The sequence below is a fragment of the Eumetopias jubatus genome, unplaced genomic scaffold (genome assembly GCF_037043125.1).
Source record: "Eumetopias jubatus isolate StellerSeaLion01/CBP00866 unplaced genomic scaffold, mEumJub1_p1.0 scaffold_11, whole genome shotgun sequence".
Taxonomy (NCBI): domain Eukaryota; kingdom Metazoa; phylum Chordata; class Mammalia; order Carnivora; family Otariidae; genus Eumetopias; species Eumetopias jubatus.
Genome location: NW_028274817.1, coordinates 42,664,818 through 42,678,254, shown reverse-complemented (window position 1 = coordinate 42,678,254; position 13,437 = coordinate 42,664,818). Strand labels below are relative to the sequence as shown.

General features: G+C 44.5%; 1 pseudogene; it reads left to right on the top strand.

The window, feature by feature from the left end:
- Nucleotides 1-11,415: 11,415 nt before the first annotated feature.
- Nucleotides 11,416-11,835, top strand: LOC148163029 (late histone H2B.L4 pseudogene; annotated as a pseudogene).
- The last annotated feature ends 1,602 nt before the right edge of the window (nucleotides 11,836-13,437 follow it).

Here is a 13,437-nt window from a genome sequence, read left to right as displayed (position 1 = left end):
GGGACCCAAACACTGTGCAGAAAACTCAACCTATCTAGCACTGTGCCCTAGTCAAGCTCCTGACCTTGTGAAAGGCCTACTTTAGGTGAATAACTTAACAGAAATAAATAAAATTTTAAAAAAAGGCCAACTTTACTTCATTAAAAATTTATCTGAATCTGTGCCTTGGTAGCATGCCATCTTTACCTTTGACACAAATGGCTTCCTGCCCTGCAATTATGCCTGGATGACAGGGTCATCCAATGAGAGCAGCTGTGCTTCCAGCCTCCCCTGGCAGCAGCCAATAAGCAACTGGCAACGCAGGCTCTACGGCCATTGGCCCAAAGGGTGGTGGGGTGACCAGGGCTGAACCAATAATAGCCTTCCTGTGCCTGGAGATTGAGGGGCAAGGTGGTGTGATCGTCGACATGTCTGCCTGTGGGTTTCTGTTGAAGCGCTTCCTTTGAACCAGGGTGGTTGACGTGTCAACATGCAGATGTCCGAGTGGGACCTGTCCCCGTAATTTTGCATCAAAATAAGAGGAGGCTGCTTGGCATTTAAGGGAACTAAGGTGACTCCTTCCTCTACCTCAAGTGATTTGATGGGAAGACATAGGGTAATGGTAATGCACTCTAACACTCATTGTGTTTTTCTTCTTGGTGCATGGGCTTCTTTCCTTTCTTTGTTTAGTTTTCCTACAGGTACATGCTGAATTTCAAAGTGGTTGGTGATTATCCAAGTGCTTTCCATTTAATTGATTTCCAGCTTCCTATATATCTGTGAATGGAGAACACACTCTAGGGCTGGGTTGTGGGGCTTCATCCTTTGAAATTTGTTACATGTTGCATGAAAACCCACTATTTCGTTATGATTCCCCTGTGTTCCCTGTGAACTCTTAAAATAAATTCTAAATGACATTTGATTTGAATGTAGAAGCCGGTGAATGGTGTCACTCTGAGCCAAACAGTGAGACAAAAGCTCGGTAAACTACAACAATCAAAACTTTTCTTGAGCCCATTAGATGAGAGATAAAGCCAACGGGATATGGAAAGGGATGGGGGACTTGCTGCATAAAGACCCAAGGAAAGCTACCATAAAATGAAGTGCCAGTAAATCCCTGTGGGTGGTCCTTAGAAATGGACATTTACATGGGGAACTGAAGTTTGGAAACCAAAAGCTCTTTTCAGAGCCATATGCCTTTTCAGAGAAAGGACTGTGGACCATTTAGAAAAATAAAATCCTGTTTCACGAAGTCACTTAATTTCTATCCTGCTGATTGCTGCTGGGTCAAAAGGCCCTTTTTGTCCACATGACTTACAGTGGTTTTTCAAAGTTATTCATGCACATTGGTCTCATACATATCATGTTATTTAAAAAGTCATTTTAAGCCCGCGAATCCAGAGGAGCTTGGGAAGATGGCAGAGTAGGAGGAGCCTGAGCTCACCCCATCCCACATTTAAAACTAGATATCATCCAGAAAAATTAAATAAACCAGAGAGCACCCCAAGGACTGGAAGAAGAAACCCCATAACTAAATATAGGGAGGAAGCTGCATCTGAAAGGTTAGGAAGGTCAGAAACGTAGAGGGAGGGTGCCCACAGGAAGGAGGGAGCTGTACATGGGGAGAGGGCAGAGAAATGGACCCTCGCACCAGGGAGCTCACACGGGGGAAGCTAATACCCATACTGTTTGGCTGTGTAAACCAGAAAGGCTGAATACCCTGAGTTTGTAAAACCAGTGGGTCTTAGAGCCTGGAGCTTTGAAAGTCAGCTGACTCTGCACTGATCTAACACTGTGTGTTAACCAACTGGAATTAAAACAAAAACTTAAAAAAAAAAGAATGGGAATCCATTAGGATATGTGTGATGTGTGTCGGGGAGGGAGGGCACACGTGGGCTCTTTTGCATTTGTAATTTCGGATCAAATGGCAGTGCTAGGAAAACAAGGTTAAAATGCACCTAAAATGGGCTGTGGATGCAAGACTGGGAATGCAAGTGTGAGTGACACACACGAAATCTGGGAAGGGAGAAAAAAATGGGGTTCGATGTTGAAGTCCAGAGTGGAAAGTGAATACGTCTGACTATTCCCTTCAGTGGGTGAGTCAGGAAAAATGTACCTGGTGAGCAGTCATGGTCTAATGCTGTGGTTACCAAGAAGACGATATAAGGGAAGGGCTCCTGCTTCGCTAATACGTCATAAGCATCAACACCGGAAAATAGTATTAATAGGACAAGCATACCCAAGTCAATCTCTTCTCTTTTATTTTCTTAAGATTTATTTATTTATTTGAGAGAGAGAGAGAGAGAGAGAGAGCGCACAAACAGGAGGAGCCACAGAGGGAGAGGGAGAAGCAGGCTCCCTAATGACCAGGGAACCCGATGCCAGGTTTGATCCCAGGACCCTGGGATCATGACCTGAGCTGAAGGCAGACACCCAACCGACTGAGCCACGCAGATGCCCCCCAAGTCAATTTCTTCTAAGCACTACTCATATTAATTCAATTCATTGGAATTGCTTCATTGGAATTCACTGGAATTCATTGCAATTCATTGGAAAACAGAAGCAAGGACCCAAACCCAGTACAGAAACACCTAAATCCAAAAGTTCAAGAAGGAAAACCTATTCAGGCTCCCTAGAAACTGAAGTTACTGTTCTGACACATCCAGACTTATCTGACTCTGTTCCTTTCAGGCTACAAACTTTTGTATTTGAGAAACTTAAAATTTCATGACGTGCAACACCTCATCATGGGGATGATGGGAGACTCTGTTCAGAGCAGCTCAAGCCCCACACTCTTCTGAGTCAGCCAAGGAGGGGACCTACATCCTCTGAGACACAGCTATTGGCCCCATGTGTGAGAAGCTGTCCCAAAGTGAGCCACAGGAGACCTCCTTGGTTGTGCCACCTTGGAGATCGGTGGGGGGGGAGGATGGGGGAAAGAGCTGTTAGTCTTTACCGGCTATTTCTTATTTGCTTGATGGCTTAGTCATAGGTGTTTTAATCGTGTTGATTTAAGGTGTAATATTAGCTTTGTAGGGCTGCTAAATCAAATACCAGGGACTGGTCAACTTAAATGACATGTCCATTTATTGCCTCACAGTCCTGGAGGCTAGAGGTCCAAACTCATTGTCTGATGGGTGGGTGAGTCTCTGGGCTATGAGGCAAGCATCTTTCATAAGTCGTTCTCTTTGTCCTAAAATAGCCACATTCTCAAAATATCTACTCATATGGTCTTCCCTCTGTGAGTGTCTGTGACTCCAAATGTCTCCTTTTCCTAAGGACAACAGTCCTATTGGGTGAGGCCTACCTTAATGATTTCACCTGCACACGACCACCAGGGTAATGCCAGGGTAGTAGTCTACCATCAAATAAGGTCACATTTAGAAGAACGAGGGATCAGGAATACAACATATCCATTATCGGAGCACAAAGTTCAACCCATAAGAGTCAGCCCTCTCGCCCCCCAAATTCATGTCTTCATGTCCACAGTGCATTCATCCTATATGAATGTCACCAAAAGTCTTCGCCCATTCCAGCAACAATGCAAAGGCCAAATTTCATCTAAATATCCTGTACAACAGATGAGGGTGCATTTCCAACTCTGATTAATGCTGAAGGCGTAATACCTGCCCAACTGAGAACGTGTGACAGGAGACAAGAAGTTACCTGCTTCCAAAACACAATGGACAGACAGGCACAGGACAGTCATTACTATTCCAAAATCAAGGTATTGGAAAGGGAAACAAGGGTTCGTGGGCCCAGAGCAAGTTTGGGTTCTAGTAGGAAACATTATACTAGATCATAAGGATGGAGAAGAATCCTCTCTGGCTCTAGGCCCCGAGCTCCGCTCCCACAAGGGGTGGCAGCCCTACACTCTCTGCCATGGGAAGTGGCGGCCTCCCACCCATCCAGGGCTGCTGCAGTACCATCTTCTGAGGGACAGGTGTTCCTAACCTTTGGAACCCAGGAGGCGGCCTCGGTCTCAGGAATCAAGGAGAAGATGGCTCTACAGATCTTGGCATTGCGCCTCTGGGTCTGTATTGGCAGTGGCAGCTCTGCCAGCCACTGAACCTTCTGTGGGGTCATTTGTCCCCTTTCCTGAAGAATAGCCCATGTTCCCAGTGAGATATAGCTGTGGGCCCTTTTCTCGCCTGCCGAATCCCAGCAGTCCCAACAGTCTTCCTTCGTGTTGTCTGTCCCAACTCTTTCCCTTGAGTTCCGGATAGCCACCTTTCAGCCAGCATCAAATTCTCAGAATAAGACACCTGTTGGCTTTCCCTACATTCCAAAGGGTCCAAGCTATTGCACAGTAGGGTCCTCCACACGTTTGTCTTGCATAACAGTATCTCCATTCCTGGCTCCTGCTGAGATGGTCGATTGGACCCATGTGTCACATGCCTAAGCTCCCAACTGATGGCTTTCCAGGCACACCCTTGGCCCTTTTTCCAAAGCAGGCTACCTGGTTAGGCTGAGAAGGGTGCAAATCATTGTGTGCTAGTTTCTTCTCATTTCACGCTACCTTCTTCAATTTACGTCTCTCCTCTGGCATTTACTATGAGGAGCAAGGGGAGACCAGGCCATGCCTTCAACCCTGTGCTTACAAATCCCCTCAGCTTATCTGTCCCAGCTCATCATGTGAACCTTCTAGTCTTCACCAAACACAAAACACTCGCACATGGTGTGGGCAAATGCTCTGTCACCTGATAACAAGGATGGCCATTTCTCAAGTTTCCAATAACATGCCTCTAATTTCCATCTGCTATCCCAGCAGAAGCACCCTTCTCACTCACATTTCTAGCAACATAATTTTCATGATGCTCTATGTATTCTCTAAGATGATAAAGTCTTTCCCCATAGCTCTCCTCTTTTCTGTATGAGCCCTCACCTGAAATACACTTCATGTCCATATTACATCCAACAGTCCCTCAAAGCATCTCAGCTTGTTCTGTCATGTATCTCAAAACGCTACCATCCTTACCCATTACCCAGTTTCTCCCCACCCCCACATTACCCAGTTTCAGAGCCACTCCCAAGTCCTTAAATCTTTGTTACAACATCATCCCACTTCTGGCATCAAAATCTGCATGAGTGTGCTAAGTCTATCCTTACAAAGTACCACAGACTGGGAAGCTTAACAGAAATGTATTGTCTCACATCTGGAGGTTAGAAGTCCAAATCAAGGGTTATGTGCCACGTTACTTCCTTCTGAGATGTGTGAGGCAAGAAACAGATCCTGGTCGCTCTCTCTCGGGCTCTTAAATTACTGACTTCTCCTATTGTTTGGTTTTGTTTTTTTTTTCCCACATTTTCTTCTCTATGTGCATGTCTTTGTGTTAACATTTCCCCCCTTTCATACAGGCAAAAGTCATTTTGGATTAGTGTCCATACGAACGAGGGTATTTTATCTTGATTGCCTCATTAATGATTCTATATCCAAATATGATCCCATTGGAGGTCCTGGGAGTTAAGGATGTCTTCATATGATTTTGGTGCAGGTGGGGGGTGGGGTGGGGGATAGAACAACCCATGTGAGATACGAAACCCGAGCTGTACATGGGCACATGCACTGCTTCTTCCATCATATCGATTACTTGTTGTCCCGTTAGAGAAGTGAGGTGACCTCATTCACCAACCTTTTCCTCAAGACGGTATTAATGTTGCTTAATTTTATCATATTTTTTATTTTTCTAGCTTCCTATCTCTGCAAAAGTGAATATACTCTGATTTCAATTTTTAGAAATTGATTATGGTATTTTTGGCAATCCATATTTGGTCGATATTTTGAGAATGGCATTTGTACTCTTAAACTACTTTGTAAATGCCCCTGTGAATGATGACATTCCCTGCCAAACAAATCTGGATAATCTCCAAAATCCAAAAACTTTCCTTAGCCCTTCTGATGTGCCGCAGGAACCTCCTGGAGTGTCACATCACAAAACTTATTTAGCTATGACAGAACAATATGACTTCCAGAAAAATAGGGTGGGCAGTTCCAGAAAACGAAGGATACCAGAGAAAGCTTTTGAGTGTAGCAAAGACGTGAAGCGCTGCAATGCCTCTTCCATCACTAGGTGCCAAGTCTGGATTTTTGTTGTTGTTTTGTTGTTTGTTTGGTCCAATGTAGAAGAACTCGGATGAGCCATTATACCTCCGGAGCTCTCCTTGGGATCATTACAGTAAGAATTTAGGATCAGTGGTCATGCTCATAAGGTTTATTGCTTATTGTTTCTCTGGAATATTTGAAAAACCTAATGAAAGGATTTGGAAAATTACGGAATTTATTCTGTAAGGCCAGTGGGAAACATTACCGGGAAATAAACAACCAGTAATTGTCCTTGGTAGTGTCTCAAGATGGGGAAGAATATTTGGGGAGCAAAGGCTCTTCACCACCATGCAGATTTTCAGAGATACAACGGTGAGCCTCTTTGCATAAACAGCATTCCACTGAGGGACTTCCTTTCTGTCATGCTCACTGCTGGTGTTTCAAAGTCCCCGTGTTTGTCCATGTGACACACAAAGCTTTTGTGTCTTGCTCTTACATACTGGTCTCTTATGTAGCATTTTATGTGAGAAGTCATATTAAAAAATGGAATCCATTAGGACAGTTTGGCACTCCTTTGCGTGCTTTGCTCCAGAGTTTCAGAAACCAAATAGGAGCATGAGTAAAACAACACTGAATGCACCACATAGACTGTGAAGACTGGGAGTGTGAAGGTGAGTGACACATTCAAACTCCAAGATGCAGTGAGGGAAAATGGATGTTGAGGCCTAGACAAAATGGAAATGAGTACTCCTGATCACTTCTGACAGCACCTGAGGACAAAGGGCATCCGGTGAGCATTCATTCTCTAATAGTGTGGTTAATAGTAAAGACTGATTGAGAGAAGTGGATTTGTCACTTAAGTAACAAATTATAAGCAACAACCCTGGGAAACTAGTACTAGTAAGTCGACCATCCTCAATCAAACTTTTTTTAAAGCTTTTAATTATTTATTTGATGGAGAGCGAGAGTGCGAGAGTGAGGACAAGTAGGCAGAGCGGCAGGCAGAGGGACAGGAGAAGCCGGCTCCCCACTGAGCAGAGAGCCTGATGAGGGGCCTGATCCCAGGACCCTGGGATCATGACATGAGCCAAAGCCAGCCGCTTAAACAACACAGCCCCCGCGTGCCCCCTCAATCCAACTTTCTCAACATTAATTTGTTATGGAATTCATGGAAAAACAGAAGACAGGACCCAAACTCCGTACAGAATTCGCTAAATCAGAAAGTTAAGGAAACAATTCCTATTCCAGGGTCCCTAGTAACTGGAGCTAACACTTTAAGTAGGCCAGATTTAGCTGATTCTATAATTCCCAAGCCTGTAATCGTTTCTTGTGGAAATCACAAACCTTCAGGACTTGCAGATCGGCTTCATTAGGATGATGGAGGCTTCTAGTCAAGGCAACTCAAGCCTCAGTCAGCTGTCATTTAACCAGTCAGAGATGTGGAGCCGCTGACCCACAGCATTGGGCCTAGGGTACGGTCAGGTGTCTCAGGCTGAACCAGTAAGATTCTTACTGGTTACTCATCCTCTTCACTGAGTGGGAAATTGGAATTATACTTTACCTGCTGTTTGTTTCTTTGTTTGACTAGTTGTATGCTTTTAACCATGAGGAGAAGGATATGAATCCAGGCCTGTGTGTGGACGTCTCTCTCACCACTTCCATCAGGTCAGAGGAGAATTGCTCAGATTAATAGTATTAAAAAGATTTCCCTTGATGTCGACCATGTATCTGAAGTCAGGATATTTGAATATACACTTTGTTGTTGTTGTTGTTTACCTGTTGCTACATGGGCCTGAGCAAGTAAGAACCATGGCATTACATACTCGGCTTTGCATGAATTAGTGCTTGAATGACTACAGACTTTGAGAAAACTGTACTCTTTCCTACTGGGAAAAGGAGATGCCAAGGAAAATTCTATTCATGGTCCTTAGGTCTGAGTGAGGGGGAAAACAAATTCCCTGAGAATGTGCATTCACACGAGTGTCCTGGTGTAGCTCTGGGGTTCAGGTTAGCACTGCCAGCATGATGCCAACAGTTCCTGGTCAGAAACCCAGACACATTGCAAATGCACTTCTAATCCTTCCTGGAAGAGGAACCTTAATTGAGGCTGTTACAGGATTCCTGGGGATAAAGACCTCCTACACAAGCACACAATCCCATAACAAGCTGCCCCTCTCAAAATCAAACAAGAACCCAAACTGGAAGGTTCCAAATATTATTACCAAATGCCAACTTCCAAACACGGTTAAAACGTTCATATAAATAATTACAAGAGGGACGCCTGGGTGGTTCCGTTGGTTAAGCATCTGCCTTCAGCTTCGGTCATGATCCCAGGACCCTGGGATGGAGTCCCACTTTGCGCTCCCTGCTCAGCGGGGCCCTGCTTCTCCCCCTGCCTGCTGCTCCCCCAGCTTGTGTGCTCTCTCTCTCTGACACATGAATAAGTAACATCTTGAAAAAATAATTACAAGACATGTAAAATATGAGTAGGAAGCGACTCGTTATCAAAAATGTCTTAAATCGTTTTCTAGTCTTGAAAATACTAACCGCTAGATTAAAAGATCCACCAATTTTACACAACAAAGGACACATACCAGATAGAGAGAATGGGTGAACTAGAAGAGAGGTGAAAGGAATAAGGCAGAACTCCTCATAGAAGGATAAAGACAAAAATGGGATGGAAGTGAGGCAAAGAGACTTAAGGAATGGGGTAAGTAGTTATTAAGTGCATCTCAGCGGCATTCCAGAAGCAGAAACTTGGATGAATTTTGGAAGAATAATATTCAAAGACAAGTGTCTGGTAATTTCCCCAAATTTAAGGCAGCCATGACATCCCGGATTCAGGAAGCACACGTGGATCCACTGTAGTAAAGCCAGGATATAAGCATAGAGAACAAGTTAGCAGACAACAGGGCATGGTGCCTAAAAATGGAATACCAAACAATGTGATAACATACCTCTTTTCACCAAGAAATGGAAGCCAAAAGCTAGTGCTGAGAGAAAGCCACTGTCAAACTACGGTTGCCTGGGTGGCCAGAGTATCATTTGATAATGAGGCTATCATAGACATGAAGATGTTCCAACCAGAACTCTCCTCAAACCAGACTCTGCTTCAGCTGCTGAGAGTGCAGTCAGCTGGCAGTCCTCGACCATTAGCCCTTTTAGGCGCTCCCTCCACTACAGAGAGCTGCCTAGTCCCAGCTCTGGGACTTCCCCTGATGGCCACATCCAATGTCTGATCAACAAGAGTTGAGTAATATAGGTCTCTCTGGTGGTTTCTTAGACAACTTGGGTAAATTGGTGTTTTGTTTTGTTTTGTTTTGTTTTCCAGCCAACCACACTTATATTTGGTCAGCAATTCTAGTTGTGCAGGTATTGTTTTTACAACCTAACTACTGTTAAGAAAACAATTTGAAAACTTGGCAAATGCTGATAAAAACACTAAAAACCTTTCTGGTGTTTTTATCTCTATGACTACCTCTTGGTGTGCTGTGTTTGGAAACTATGGTCTTTGCCATTTCTCCTGAGGGTCTCAGTCAGAACTCGGGGCAGTGGCTCGTCAATTATATCTCTTGATTTGTACCAGCACTTTGCAGGCCATGGGAGAGTTCCTGCCCAAGTCATGGCGTCTTAGCCCAGGACAACAGTCCATTCTGAGTAGTAGGAGAAATGGCCCCAAATTGGCCAGTCATTCCTCTGGAACTAGGGGCCTGGGATATGGACGTCAGACACTCTCAGTAAGCCAAAGCTGAAAAGCCTACAATTTTGGTGCTTCTGGTGAAGTCTTCCCAAAGCTCCCCTGCTGGGGCATCAGGAAACAAGTGTTGTTGGTTGACCTTTCTTCTCACTGGCGTGTTCTTGTGGTACTTCTGAGAGAGGCAACAGGAAGCTTAATACCAACTCTGATTAGTTGATACGATGCCAGGAAAGCCAGAAGAGGAGAAAGGATCTTCAGGGGGACCCATCTGAGGTACCTGCAGATTCTAGGCTGTCAAGAGGAAGAGGACTTTGTGGTACACTGGGAATGGGCCCTCTGGGACTCGTCCTTCTCCCTCTCCTCTCCTGTAGTGGCACCTGTTGAGTTAGGCTGAGCAGCTGACAATGATAGTAGTGACTTGGAAAAGTAAGTAAACCAGACCTGCCAAAGGGCACTGTGTTCCCAGGCCTGTTCTGATTTATTTGTGAGTATTGGTTTTGCCATCTGAGAAGATCAGCATCTGGTTGCTTGGCAAGAAAAAAGAAAAGGTATGCCCATGACTGTGACAGAATGGAGGCTTGCTGGGGATTCGTGGCTGCTTGACTTTCTCTCCATTCTACTCTGGGCACTATTGGGCACTACACTGGTCTGGCCCCACCGGGGCAGGCCAGGCACACACATGAGAGCTCTGCGTGAGAATTTCTGGGATCTCCGGTTATCTCTTGTGGACACACCTGAAGGATCACAAGGTCCCAGGCATTTCAGCAGTTCCACAGACAACCACCCCAATCTCCAATCTTCACCTCTCGCTTTGTGCAGAATACATGGGGAAATAAGATTCAGCTCTGGTTTATCCCATTCTGCTGGCCCTTACTTACAGCGATTACAAACTAGCACTGCCAGGAGCTATTATGAGGTGTGTAATTACTTATGACCAGTTGAAATCCCCCCCCACTTCTTAATAGTAACTTCTTAATATACTGTATTTGGGTAGATAAATGAAAAGGGACTTGTCCAATTTATGCCTCTCTTTCTTGTGTGCTGCTCCCCACCTGCCAAAAAATTTGCCCCCCCCCCCCACACAAAGCAATTGAATACAAAGGGAAGGTGCTCCAATATTGCTACCTCCTGTTACACATGCCTGTTTAAACCCAGGCATCATTTTTTCCTCTCTCTCTATGTATTCATGTGTTTCCATCACCACCACTTTACCTTTGGTGTCATTTTAAGAGATGGACATATTCACTCTGGGTCTCCAGAGCGTCCTGGTTAGAAACCATGTCCTGATCCAATGGCACTTACTGCTTATCAGAAATAAGGTAATGATGTGCAATATAAAGTATTCCAATAAAAACAGGACTCTCCTAAGATCTGTTACTGTTTTGATGTTGAAAATCAGCAGACAAAATGCACAACGAAATGGAATGTTTGAAAGATCTTCTGACCGACGTCCCAACAAGTTTACTGGGCACCTGATTTCCTTCTCCGATTGTCCGATGTGATGTGAAGCTCGAGGGTATGCCATCACAGGGGGCACGGTCTGGCATAGAGCCCCAATTCCTTGCGTTGCACTTTGTCCAATCAGTTATGGAGCTTGCCTGTGACGTCAGGAAATGCAGCGACTGTAAATGGGCCAGCGCCCCCTCGGCAGCCGCCATTGTCCTTCCTTCCGAGCTGTCGGGAAGGCGAGCCCCACATGGCTGAGCCTGGCTGTGAGACCCCTTCTGGGGAATGCCCGGGCACGGAGGAACCCACAGCAGCGGACCCGAAGAGCCCGAAGCACGAGCAGCCAAGCCGCCAATGCCCCCGCCACCGCCACCGCCGCTGCCGCCGCCGCCCCAACAGTTTCGCCGCCTACTTCCCCAGGGTTCTGAAGCAGGTTCACGAGGGCCTGAGCCTCTCGCAGAAGACCGTGAGCAACTTCGATTCATTCGTTAAGGACATCTTCGAGCGCATCGCCGACGAAGCCTCTCGCCTGGCCCGCTCCACCAAGTGCTCCACCATCACCACCAGGGAGATCCAGACAGCCGTGCGCCTGCTGCTGCCCGGGGAGATTGGCAAGCACGCCGAGTCCGAGGCCACCAAAGCCATCATCAGGTACACCGTCTGCCGATGAGCTGCCTCCAGACCACCTGACCACCTTGCAAACCAAAGGCTCTTTTCAGAGCCACCTCACTTGGCGGGAAAAGGCCTGTAGGCTTTAAAAAGTGGGACAAACTCTAGAGTTTTTGTTCTCGTTGTGGCATTCTGTGGATATTTAAAGTAGTTTTACTTTGAACCAAACATGATCGGCACTGCTTTCATCTATATTTGCGTGCAGTTTTTCCCTTGGACAACTGTGGACTCTGCTTAAACATGCCACTTTTCTGGGCTTTCCTACACGGTCATTTCTGTTTGATATTTCTGTAGGTCTGCCTCAATGGGGGTTATTTTTGGTATAATGATGTTTACCTTTTTCTCTCTCATTCTCTCATGAGTGTGTGGTGAATTTTCCAGAGGTTCGTTATGGGTGATATGGCAACAGATAAAGTGCAGAAGCTGATATCAGAATCCATCTGACTTCTGTTAGGCGGGTTATTGAAGGGATTTTTAAGTAGCTAAAGCAACGTCAATCTCCTTTATGCTCGTATAGAAAAGATATTTTTCATATGCATTTGAAATTTATGTTAACGTGATATAATGGGTTCCTAGTACAATTTTTAAATGGATTCTGGAAAATATATGAACATTTATGTCTTAATATTTTGTACAGTAAATATAGGCAGATGTTACTGACAGTACAGCTTCGGTGGTTCCTCTTTATTTATTTACTTGTTTTTATTTTGTGTGTTTTTTTAATCAGGTCTTTTATTTCAACAGCAGAGAAAGCAGTACTGTCCTATTTGTGATAATACCACCGTAGCACTATACAATGTTTAATAGTTTACAGCATATTTTTACAGGTACTAATTTATCTGGTGTTTACAACAATGCTATCATGACTAGTTTATTACAGAAGCAACTCAGATCCAGAGAGCTCAGAGTCCCAAAACTCGTAAGTGCAAGATCAGTTCTTGAATGCAGGAGATCCACAGGCTCCACCAGGGTCCATAAGAAAATGTGGAGAAAAGACATACAATTGAAGTCATTTTCCTGGTGCTGAAGAAAACTGTATTCAGTTACTTCTTTCCACCTCTCATTTAAATTTGTCATCCCCGTTATCGTCTCACCCCACCCCCACCATTCTTACTACCTAAAGATTGAAAATATGGCTCATTCATTCACTCAACAGAATCCTTGGTATCTACTGTATCTGGAATAGACACTGCAAATATGTCTATGGGTAACAAACAAACAAACAAACAAACAAACAAAATAGCCATGCAGGACTTCAGGTTGCATTTGCTTAGAGTCGGCTAAGGTTCCTGTTTCGTTCTAAGAGTGTAAAGTTTCCCAAGATAAAGCTGTTCTAGGTATTTACTCATTTGCAGGGCAATCAGATCAACTAAAACTATTTAGGTTCTCTTTTTTTTTAGCGTTTACATCTTTTTAAAATTTAATTTCCAAATATTCACAGATACTTTTCAACTGTAATGCTGATAAAGAGATTTCTTGTCACTTTCGGGCTATAATAAGAATGATAGTAGCATTTTATCAGCAAAGGTTGTTTTAAGATTTTGTTTGAGATCTATGTGCTCAGAATGACAATTTTGGTTTTCTAAGCATTTGAGGTAACTTA